At 50.4% G+C, this 10,157-nt stretch overlaps 1 protein-coding gene across 2 annotated transcripts in view; it reads left to right on the top strand.

Moving 5' to 3' along the window:
• The first annotated feature begins 9,611 nt into the window (after window positions 1-9,611).
• Window positions 9,612-10,157, top strand: part of NR1H2 (nuclear receptor subfamily 1 group H member 2) — a 7,297-nt gene continuing 6,751 nt past the window's right edge. The window contains exons 1-2 of one of the 2 annotated variants that reach the window (XM_017882090.1): window positions 9,612-9,760; window positions 9,903-10,010. The gene's annotated coding sequence lies outside the window, so the exon portion shown is untranslated. Of the gene's footprint in view, window positions 9,761-9,902; window positions 10,011-10,157 lie in introns of those variants that run through there. The other variant, XM_017882092.1, reaches the window with a different exon arrangement.

Genomic DNA, 10,157 nt, shown 5'->3' with positions numbered 1-10,157 from the left:
AGTTCAAGACCAGCTTCAGAAACATAGCCAGTACAAACACATGTAAAACTTAGCCAGGCATGGTGGCATGCACCTGCCATCCCAGCTACTCTGGAAGCTGAGGTGTGGGGATCGCTGGAGCCCAGCAGGTCCAGGATGCACTCCAGCCTAGGTGGCAAAGCGGAAAAAAAAAAAAAAATCTGGCCCCAAATGTCACAGTGGCAAGGTTGAGAAACCTTGCTGTATTCATTCCTCAGTCCATCGCATTTTCTTGATTTCAGAATAACCTACAGACATGAGTATTCTTCAGTGCATATACTTCCACAAGGCCATTCTTTTTTTTTTTTTTTTTTTTGGGAGGAAGTTCCCCCCTGTCCCCCCGGCTGGAGGTAGGGGGAGCAATCTTGGCTCACTGCAAGCTCCACCTCTCAGATTCAAACGATTCTTCTGTCTCAGCCTCCCGAGTAGCTGGGACTACAGCCGCACCACCATGCCTGGCTAAAGCCCATTCTTTTCTTTTTTTTTTTTTGAGACGGAGTTTCGCTCTTGTCTTTTCACCCAGGCTGGAGTGCAGTGGCACAATCTCTGCTCACCGCAACCTCTGCCTCTCGGGTTCAAGTGATTCTCCTGCCTCAGCCTCCCGAGTAGCTGGGATTACAGGCATGCGCCACCACACCCAGTTGATTTTGTATTTTTAGTAGAGACCGGGTTTCTCCATATTGGTCAGGCTGGTCTCAAACTCCCGACCTCAGGTGATCCGCCCACCTTGGCCTCCCAAAGTGCTGGGATTACAAGCATGAGCCACCATGCCCGGCCAAGCCCATTCTTTTAAATAGCTACATAGTATTTGAGAGTATTAATGTAACACTACAACACCACTTCCAGAACTGATTCTCTGCATAGATTGTTTTCCCCCTTTTAATGTAATAAACAATGCAGTAATATCCTTATAGATATTTTCTGCACATCTATTCCATAGCATCTGTATTAGTCCATTTTGCACTGCAATAAAGGAATACCGAACGCGGGGTAATTTCTAAAGAAAAGGTGGCCGGGTGCGGTAGCTCACACCTATAATTCCAGCAACTTTGGGAGGCCGAGGCGGGCAGATCGCTTGAGGTCAGGAGTTCAAAACCAGCCTGGCCAACATGGTGAAACTCCGTCTCTACTAAAAACACCCAAATAAATTAGCCGAGCGTGGTGGCAGGCGCCTGTAATCCCAGCTATTCGGGAGGCTGAGGCAGGAGAATTGCTTGAACCCGGGAGACGGAAGTTGCAGTGAGCTGAGATCGCGCTGCTACAGTCCAGCCTGGGCGACAGAGTGAGACTTCATCTCAAAAAAAAAAAAAAAGAAAGAAAGAAAAGAAAGGCTAGGTGCGGTGGGGGTGCGTTTGGGAGGCGGGGGTGTCATCCCAGCCCTTTGGAAGGCTGAGGCAGGAGGATCGCTTGAGCCTGGGAGTTGGAGACCAGCCTGGGCAACAAAGGGCGACCCTGTCTGTACAAAAAAATTTAAAAATTATCTGGGCTTAATGGCACACTCCTGTAGTCCCAGCTACTGGGGAAGGTGAGGCAGGAGGATCACTTGAGCTCAGGAGGCTGAAGCTGCAGTGAGCCGTCATCACGGGACTGCACTCCATCCCGGGCGACAGAGTGAGACACTGTCTCGATAGAAATAAATAAATGCAAAAATAATGCTAAAGATCCACTTTGTGCACTCCTTGCTCTGGGGGATTTTCCTGAAACAGTCGACCGTGTCTCTGATAACTGTCACCACCCACTTTGTTTTCTCAGTCAGAGCACCCTTCAAGTCGCCCCCCACGCTTTCCGTCTGCAGCACCCCATCCAACTTCACCCAAAGCGCCCTTAAGTAGTTTCTGAGAGGCCGTGCCTGCAAATTCCCAATTGGCCACAAGGTGGAGGTGTGGGCCTATTTTCCCAGCCAAGATTCCCCAGCCGCCACCCCTGTTTCTAGAGCGAGACTCCTGGAACACCAGGCTCTTTCCAGCTCCCTGCTTCTGCTCCGGCGCTTCCCCACCCTGGAATGCCGACTTGCTCGCTCTCTGCACCCCACGGGAAAAGGAGCAGAACAGAAGCTTCCTCCCTGACTCCCCTGCCCGAGGTTACTGGGACATCTCCTGCCGAACACGGCCCGGCCAATGGGACCTGGATCTCCCCATGTCTTCTCTCTCAGGGGGTTGTGACCGGTTCGGCCTCCACCATCAGAGGAGCACAGTCTCCAGAATCGCCCAACACAATCTTTCCCGAAGCCCCTCAGGAGGTGATTAGGTAAAGGATTGCCAGATTTTTAAACCTGTCATTTTATTTACTAACTAACCTTGTAATAAAGGAATTATCGCCCACATTTTACGGGATTGGGGGGGTGCTGCGGTGCAGAAAGGTTAAAAGGAGGCAGCCCAGGTGCACTTGGAGGGGAATTGAACCTGGTTCTTGAAGCTGCAGACACCAAGTAATCAGCCCAGATGCCTCTCATTGTCTCTGCCAGGATTACCTTTGCCCCTGTTCCATTGGCGAGAATCTGTCACGTGGTTGCTCCTGGCTGCAAGGAGGACCCGGAAATGTAGTCCAGTTGTATGTCTAAGCGTGAGGGACACTTTGTGTGACTCTCAGCCACTGTGGGCCACATCTGACCCAACAGGGTCTCAAATTCGGACCCGCGTTCCCTCTATGATCTTATATCGCACTTTCCCGAGGTCTCGCATTAGTTTTTTTTTTTTTTTTTTTCCTTGAGGGAGAGTCTCCCTCTGTCATCCAGGCTGGAGTGCAGTGGCTGTGATCTCAGCTCACTGCAACCTGCGTCCCCTGGGTTCAAGCGATTCTCCTGCCAATTTTTGTGTTTTTAGTAGAGATGGGGTTTTGCCATGTTGGCCAGGCTGGTCTCAAACTCCTGACCTCAGGTGATCTGCCCATCTCGGTCTCCCAAAGTGCTGGGATTACAGGTGTGAACCACTGCACCTGGCCTACTCAAAATATTAAACACAGGCTGGGAGTGGTGGCTCATGCATGTCGTCCCAGCACGTTGGCAGACTGAGGTGGGAGGATTGCTTGAGCCCAGGAGTTCCAGACCAGCCTGGGCAATACAGTGAGTCTGTTTCTCTGAAAGAATTAGCCGGCTTGCTAGTGCATATTGGTAGTCCCAGTTACTCTGGAGACTGAGGTGGGAAGATCACTTGAGCCCAGAAAGTCAAGGCTGCAATGACCTGTGACCACACCACTCCACTCCAGCCTGGGTCGCAGAGTAAGACACTGTCTCAAAACAAAAGTTAAACATAGAGTTACTGCATGACCTAGCAATCCTACTCCAAGGTGAAATGAGAACATATGTCTACACAAAAACTTGTACATGAATGTTCATAGCAGCGTTGCAGCCAGGAATAGAAACATCCCACCTGTCCATTAACTAGCCAATGGGTAAGTACAAGGTGGTATATCCGTATCATGGACTATCACTGTGCCATAAACAGAAATGAAATACTGATACATTCTACAATGTAGATGAACCTAGAAAACTTTATGCCAAGTGAGAGATGCCAGTCACAAAGAGCCACATATTCCAAGGATCCATTTATAGGAAATGTCCAGAATAGGAAAATTCCATAAAGTCATAGAATTTTTTTTTTTTTTTTTTTTGAAACAGAGTCTTGCTTTGTCACCCAAGCTGGAGTGCAGTGGTGCCATTATGGCTCACTGCAACCTCAGCCTCCTGGGCACAAGTGATCCTCCCATCTCAGCCTCCTGAGTAGCTGTGTCTAGAGGCATTCGCTACCATGCATGGCTTAGTTTTTAATTTTTTGTAGATACGGGGGTGGGGGGGTCTCCCTGTGTTGCCCAGATTGGTCTCAAACTCCTGGGCTCAAACAGTCTTCCAGCATCGGCCTCCCAAAGTGCTGGGATTACAGGCATGAGTCACCTCGCTCAGCCAGACATAGATTAATTGCTGCCTCAAGCTAGAGAAAAAGGGTGGAAGAATTGGGTATAACTGTTTTTTGTTTGTTTGAGACGGAGTCTCACTCTATCGCCAGGCTGGAGTGCAGTGGCGCGATCCTGGCTCACTGCAACCTCCGCCTCCCGGGTTCAAGCGATTCTCCTGCCTCAGCCTCCTGAGTAGCTGGGATTACAGGCGCCCGCCACCATACTCAGCTAATTTTTGTATTTTTAGTAGAGACGGGGTTTCACCATGCTAGCCAGGATGGTCTCAATCTCTTGACCTCGTGATCCGCCCGCCTCAGCCTCCCAAAGTGCTGGGATTACAGGCGTGAGCCACCGCGTCCAGCAGGTATATCTGCTTATGGGAATGGGGTTTCTTTGTGGAGTGACCAAATGTTCTAAAATTGGCTATGGTGGTGGTTGCACAACCCTGTGAACATGCTAAAAACCATTCAATTGTACTTTGAAGTGGTAAATTGTTTGGTATGTGAACCAAATCTCAATAAAGCTATTACCAAAAAAATTAGAGGATATTGGCCGGGTGCGGTGGCTCACACGGGTGGATCTGGCCACTGCACTCCAGACTGGGCGACAAAGTGAGACTTCGTCTCAAAAAAAAAAAAAAAAACAATTAGAGGATATTGGATTACTTACAAATGAGAACCTTGGTCTACAACTACGTTCAGACAACAAAACTGCCAGTGACTGAATGCTTCTGTATGCCACGCACTGCGTTTCCGGGATCCTCACACCCTTCATAAGAAATAAGAACAAGAGGCCGGGCACGGCAGCTCACGCCTGTAATCCCTGCATTTTGGGAGGCTGAGGTGGGTGAATCACCTGAGGGCAGGAGTTGGACACCAGCCTGGCCAACATGATGAAACCCTGTCTCTATTAAAAATACAAAAAATTAGCTGGGCATGGTGGCGGGTGCCTGTAGTCCTAGCTACTCAGGAGGCTGAGGCAGGAGAATTGCTTGAACCCGGCAGGCAGAGGTTGCAGTGAGCCGAGATCACGCCACTGTACTAGAGTAAACTCCGTCTCAAATAAATAATAAGAACAAAGCCAGGCGTGGTGGCTCGAGTCTGTAATCCCAGCACTGTGGGAGGCCGAGGGGGGTGGATCACCTATGTCAGGAGTTTGAGACCAGCCTGCCCAACACGGTGAAACCCTGTCTCTACTAAAAACACAAAAATTAACCGGGCAAGGTGGCGCACACCCATGATCCCAGCTACTCAGGAGGCTGAGGCAGGAGAATAACTTGAACCCGGGAGGCAGAAGTTGCAGTAAGCCAAGATTGGGTCACTGCACTCTAGCCTGGGTGACAAGAGCAAAACTCAAAGAAAAAAGGAAGAATGATTTCTCCTATTTTACCAGTAGATCAACCGAGACTGAGTGCTATGTGACTTGCCTCAAAAGTGTTGTAATTCCTCTTCAGCCTATGTCAGGACTCTTGCACTTTTCTAATAGTGGAAACTTAGAAACAACTTTAACATCTACAAGAATCAATACAGGCTGGATGCGAGGCTCATGCCTGTAATCCTGGCACTTTGGGAGGCCAAGGCAGGCAGATCGCCTGAGTCCATGAGTTCAAGACCAGCCTAGGCAACGTGGTGAAACCCCATCTCTACCAAAAATATAAAAACTTAGCTGGGTGTGGTGGCTCATGCCTGCGGTCCCAGATACTCTGGAGGCTGAGGTGGGAGGATCACCTGAGCCCAGGAGGTCAAGGCTGCAATGAGCCAAGATGGTACCACTGCACTCCAGCCTGGGTGACAGAGTGAGATCTTATCTCAAAAAAAAAAAAAAAGTATAAATATAGTTCCACCATATCAGGCACCTCATTTGAAACCCACCCTGTTTATGCTTTTACCTCATTTAGTCGTAAGAGTAAGGCGACAAGGTCAGTACTCTTGATAGAGGTGGGCTAGGGGAAGTCCCTATATGCTGGTGTGGGGCCTCCACCCCAGCCAATGTCCAGGCTCTTGACACCATCTCAGGAAGGAACTAAAGGACAAGTAGGAAAATACTGTAAGTACAAAGATGTATTGCGAAGTGAAAAGTACACACCCAACACAGAAGAGTGCAGGTGGACTCGAGAGAGAGTCTCCTGCAGGGGGGTTTGGGGCTGCTACCTTTATGGGTTTCTTTTTTTTTTTTTGAAACAGTCTCGCTCTGTCGCCAGGCTGGAGTGCAATGGCACGATCTCAGTTCACTGCAACCTCTGCCTCACAGGTTCCAGCAATGCTCCTGCCTCAGCCTCCTGAGTGGCCGGGACTATAGGCATGCACTATGGGTTTCTTTAATCAAGGAGTGGAATATTCATGAAGATTCCTAGAAAAAGGAGATTTTTGAGAACAGTGGTGCCACCCAGTTTTACACCAACTATGGGTGTTCCTGTAACTGCCCTGGTGCTGGTGGGTGTGTGTTTATGTTAATGAGCATATAATGAGGTCCTAGGTGAGACCTAGATCATATGTAGGGCCTTGTTGGATCCAGCGTGTCTTAGCCAGGTTGGTCCGCTAGGGTTTTCAAGAGTCTTTTCAGCCCCTACCTGCTGCAACTATTTCAACAGTTTCCTTTTGCTAGTCATGTGAAACTGCTGCCTGGAATTTTCTATTCTCCCGTGACCAGCCTGTGTTATTCCTGTCTCACATTTTTTGTTTTGTTTTCTTTTGTTTTTGTTTTGAGATAGAGTCTCACTCTATTGCTAGGCTGGAGTGCAGTTGCAGTGGTGTGATCTCAGCTCACTGCAATCTCTCACTCCTTGGTTCAAGCGATTCTCCTGCCTCAGCCTCCCGAGTAGCTGGGACTACAGGCGCCCGCCACCACATGCGGCTAATTTTTGTATTTTTAGTTGAGACGGGGTTTCACCATGTTGGCCAGGATGGTCTCAATCTCTTGACCTCGTGATCCGCCCACCTCGGCCTCCCAAAGTGCTGGGATTACAGGTGTGAGCCACTGTGCCTGGCCTCCTGTCTTTTATTTTATTTGTATTTGTATTTGTATTTTTATGATGGAGTTTCGCTCCTGTTGCCCAGGGTGGGGTGCAAGTGCACGATCTTGGCTCACTGCAACCTCTGCCTCCCGGGTTCAATTCTCCTGCCTCAGCCTCCCGAGTAGCTGGGATTACGGGTGCCCGCCACCACGCCCGGTTAATTTTATATTTGTAGTAGAGATGGGGTTTCACCAAGTTGGTCAGGCTAGTCTCGAACTCCTGATCTCAGGTGATCCACCCACCTTCGCCTCCCAAAGTGCTGGGATTACAGGCATGAGCCACCATGACCAGCTGTCTCCTGTTTGCAATTTACAGGCAAGGAAACTGAGGCGCGGGGAGGTAAAGGAACTGAGCTCAGTGTTATACAGGAAGGAAGTGACAGAGACGCCAGGTTCTGCCGTCTCCAATGCTCATGTTAACCATTTGTTTCGCTTCTAACATCCCTGGGTGGAAAATTCCACAATCTCAAAGGATGGGCCTGAGTAGACAAAATAAGTTACAAAAGAGCATGGATCCCATAGTCCCATTTCTTTTTTTTTTTTTAAAGGCATACACATATGTCAGAGGCATTCCAACCACAGAGATTCCGTCTTGAATAGGAGCTTGGTAAAATAAGGCTGAGACCTACTGGGCTGCATTCCCAGGAGGTTAAGGCATTCCTAGTCACAGGATGAGATAGGAGGTTGGCACAAGATACGGGTCACAAAGAGCCTGCTGATAAAACAGCATATGCACTAAAGAAGCCAGCCAAATCTCAGCAAAACCAAGATGGCAATGAGAGTGACCTCTAGCCATCCTCATGGCTAATTATACACTAATTATAATGCATTAGCATGCTAAAAGTCACACCCACCAACACAGTGACAGATGCCATGGCAACATCATGAATTTCCCCTATATGGTCTAAAAGGGGAAGGAACCCTCAGTTCTGAGAATTGCCTACCCCTTTCCTGGAAAACTCATGAATAATCTACCCCTTGTTTAGCCTGTAATCAAGAAATAACTAAGTATAATCACAGTGAAAAGCCCAAGCCGCTGCTCTACCTGGAGAAGCCATTCTTTTATTCCTTTACTTTATTTTTATTGTATTTTATTATTAACAGTGTCTCGCTCTGTCGCCCAGGTTGGAGTGCAGTGGCCCAATCTCGGCTCACTGCAAGCTCCGCCTCCCAGGTTCACGCCATTCTCCTGCCTCAGCCTCCAGGGACTACAGGCACTCGCGGCCACGCCCGGCTAATTTTTTTTTTTTTTCCAACAGAGACGGGGTTTCACCGTGTTAGCCAGGATGGTCTCGATCTGCTGACCTCGTGATCCACCCGCCTCGGCCTCCCAAAGTGCTGGGATTACAGGTGTGAGCCACCGCGCCCGGCCAATTTTATTTTTGAGACCGAGTTTCGCTCTTGTTGCCCAGGCTGGAGTGCAGTGGCGCAATCTCGGCTCACCGCAACCTCCACCTCCCGGGTTCAAGCGATTCTCCTGTCTCAGCCTCTCCGGAGTAGCTGGGATTACAGGCGCCCGCCACCACGCCCGGCTAATTTTGTATTTTTAGTAGAGACGGGGTTTATCTATGTTGGTCAGGCTGGTCTCAAACTCCCAACCTCAGGGGATCCGCCCACTTCGGCCTCCCAAACTGCTGGGAGTACAGGCGTTTGAGCCACTGTGCCCGGTCTGAGACTGAGCTTTTTTAATTCTTCCAATCACCAAGTTATTGAAACCATTTTTGCAAAAATTTTAACGAGAAAATTCTGACATCTCAAATCTGGCCGGGCACAGCGGCTCACGCCTGTAATCCCAACATTTTGGGAGACCGAGGCAGGTGAATCACCTGAGGTCAGGAGTTCAATACCAGCCTGGCAAACATGGTGAAACCCCATCTCTACTAAAAATAGAAAAATTAGCCGGCCGTGGTGGCGGGCGCCTGTAATCCCAGCTACAAGCGAGACTGAGGCAGGAGAATCGCTTGAACCCAGGAGGCGGAGGTTGCAGTTAGCTGACATCGCGGCACTGCACTCCAGCCTGGGTAACACAGCGAGACTCCATCTCAAAAAAAAAAAAAGTAAAAATAAGCCGGACGCCGTGGCTCACGCCTGTAATCCCAGCACTTTGGGGAACCGAGGCGGGCGGATTTGAGGTCAGGAGTTCGAAACCGGCCTCGCCAACATGGTGAAACCCCATCTCTACTAAAAATACAAAAAAATGAGCCGGGCGTGGCACATGCCCATAATCCCAGCTACTTGGGAGGCTGAGGCACGAGAATCTCTTGAACCCAGGAGGCGGAGGCTGCAGTGAGCTGAGATTGCACCACTGCACTCCAGCCTGGGGTGACAGAGTGAGACCTCTCCAAATAAATAAATAAGAATAAAATAAAACCAACAAGCAGCACGAGTCCAAAATCAGAAAACTTGTAACGACCAGAAAAGTGCAAACGTGCCTTAAATCAGTCATGTGCGACAAGCAGCTATAGTTAGGGTTTGGTCGCTGGCTCAGAGAAGCGCATGAATGAGCTAAAGCCACAAAGCGCGGGGCGGGAGGTTTGGCTCCCAGATTCCCCTCTCATCCAAGAAGCGAGGAAATGGGTTCGGAACTCTTCTGCCAAGTCCCAGTACATCTACCCGGTAAACTTCCGATGTTTCCAACTTCCGTGCGGGGCAGCAGCTTCGGCTGGTCCTAAGCGGGCCGGAAGTTCGTCAACTTTCACGCTCCGCCTCTTTTCCGGACGTGACGCAAGGGCGGGGTTGCCGGAAGAAGTGGCGAAGTTACTTTTGAGGGTATTCGAGTAGCGGCGGTGTGTCAGGGGCTAAAGAGGAGGACGAAGAGAAACGGAGCAAGGGGACCCAGGCAGGTGCACCCGAGAGTGGGGAGACGCGGGAGGAGCCCCGAACCTGGGGCTTCTCGGCGCTCGCCGCGTACTCCGCTCAGCCCCGTTCTCTTCTTCCATTTCCTCCCCTCCGTAACTCGCGCCTCCCGCGGCTGTTTCCAGGGCAACAGGAGTAGTTCACTCCGCGAGAGGCCGTCCACGAGACCCCCGCGCGCAGCCATGAGCCCCGCCCCCCGCTGGTGCTCGGAGAGGGGCGGGACCTGGAGCGAGGTGCGGGGGCGGAGCATGAATGGAGGAGGTGGGGCGGGGCATAATGGGAGGGGATGGGGCGGGACCTGGAAGCGCGGTGCGAGGGCGGGGCATGAAGGGAGGAGGCGGGGCTGGGGGCGGGGCATGATGGGAGGAGATGTGGCGGGG

The sequence above is a fragment of the Rhinopithecus bieti genome, unplaced genomic scaffold (assembly GCF_001698545.2).
Source record: "Rhinopithecus bieti isolate Rb0 unplaced genomic scaffold, ASM169854v2 scaffold_12070, whole genome shotgun sequence".
Classification (NCBI taxonomy): Eukaryota; Metazoa; Chordata; class Mammalia; order Primates; family Cercopithecidae; genus Rhinopithecus; species Rhinopithecus bieti.
Note: the sequence above shows the minus strand (reverse complement) of the source record. Positions and strands in the feature narration are given on the sequence as shown.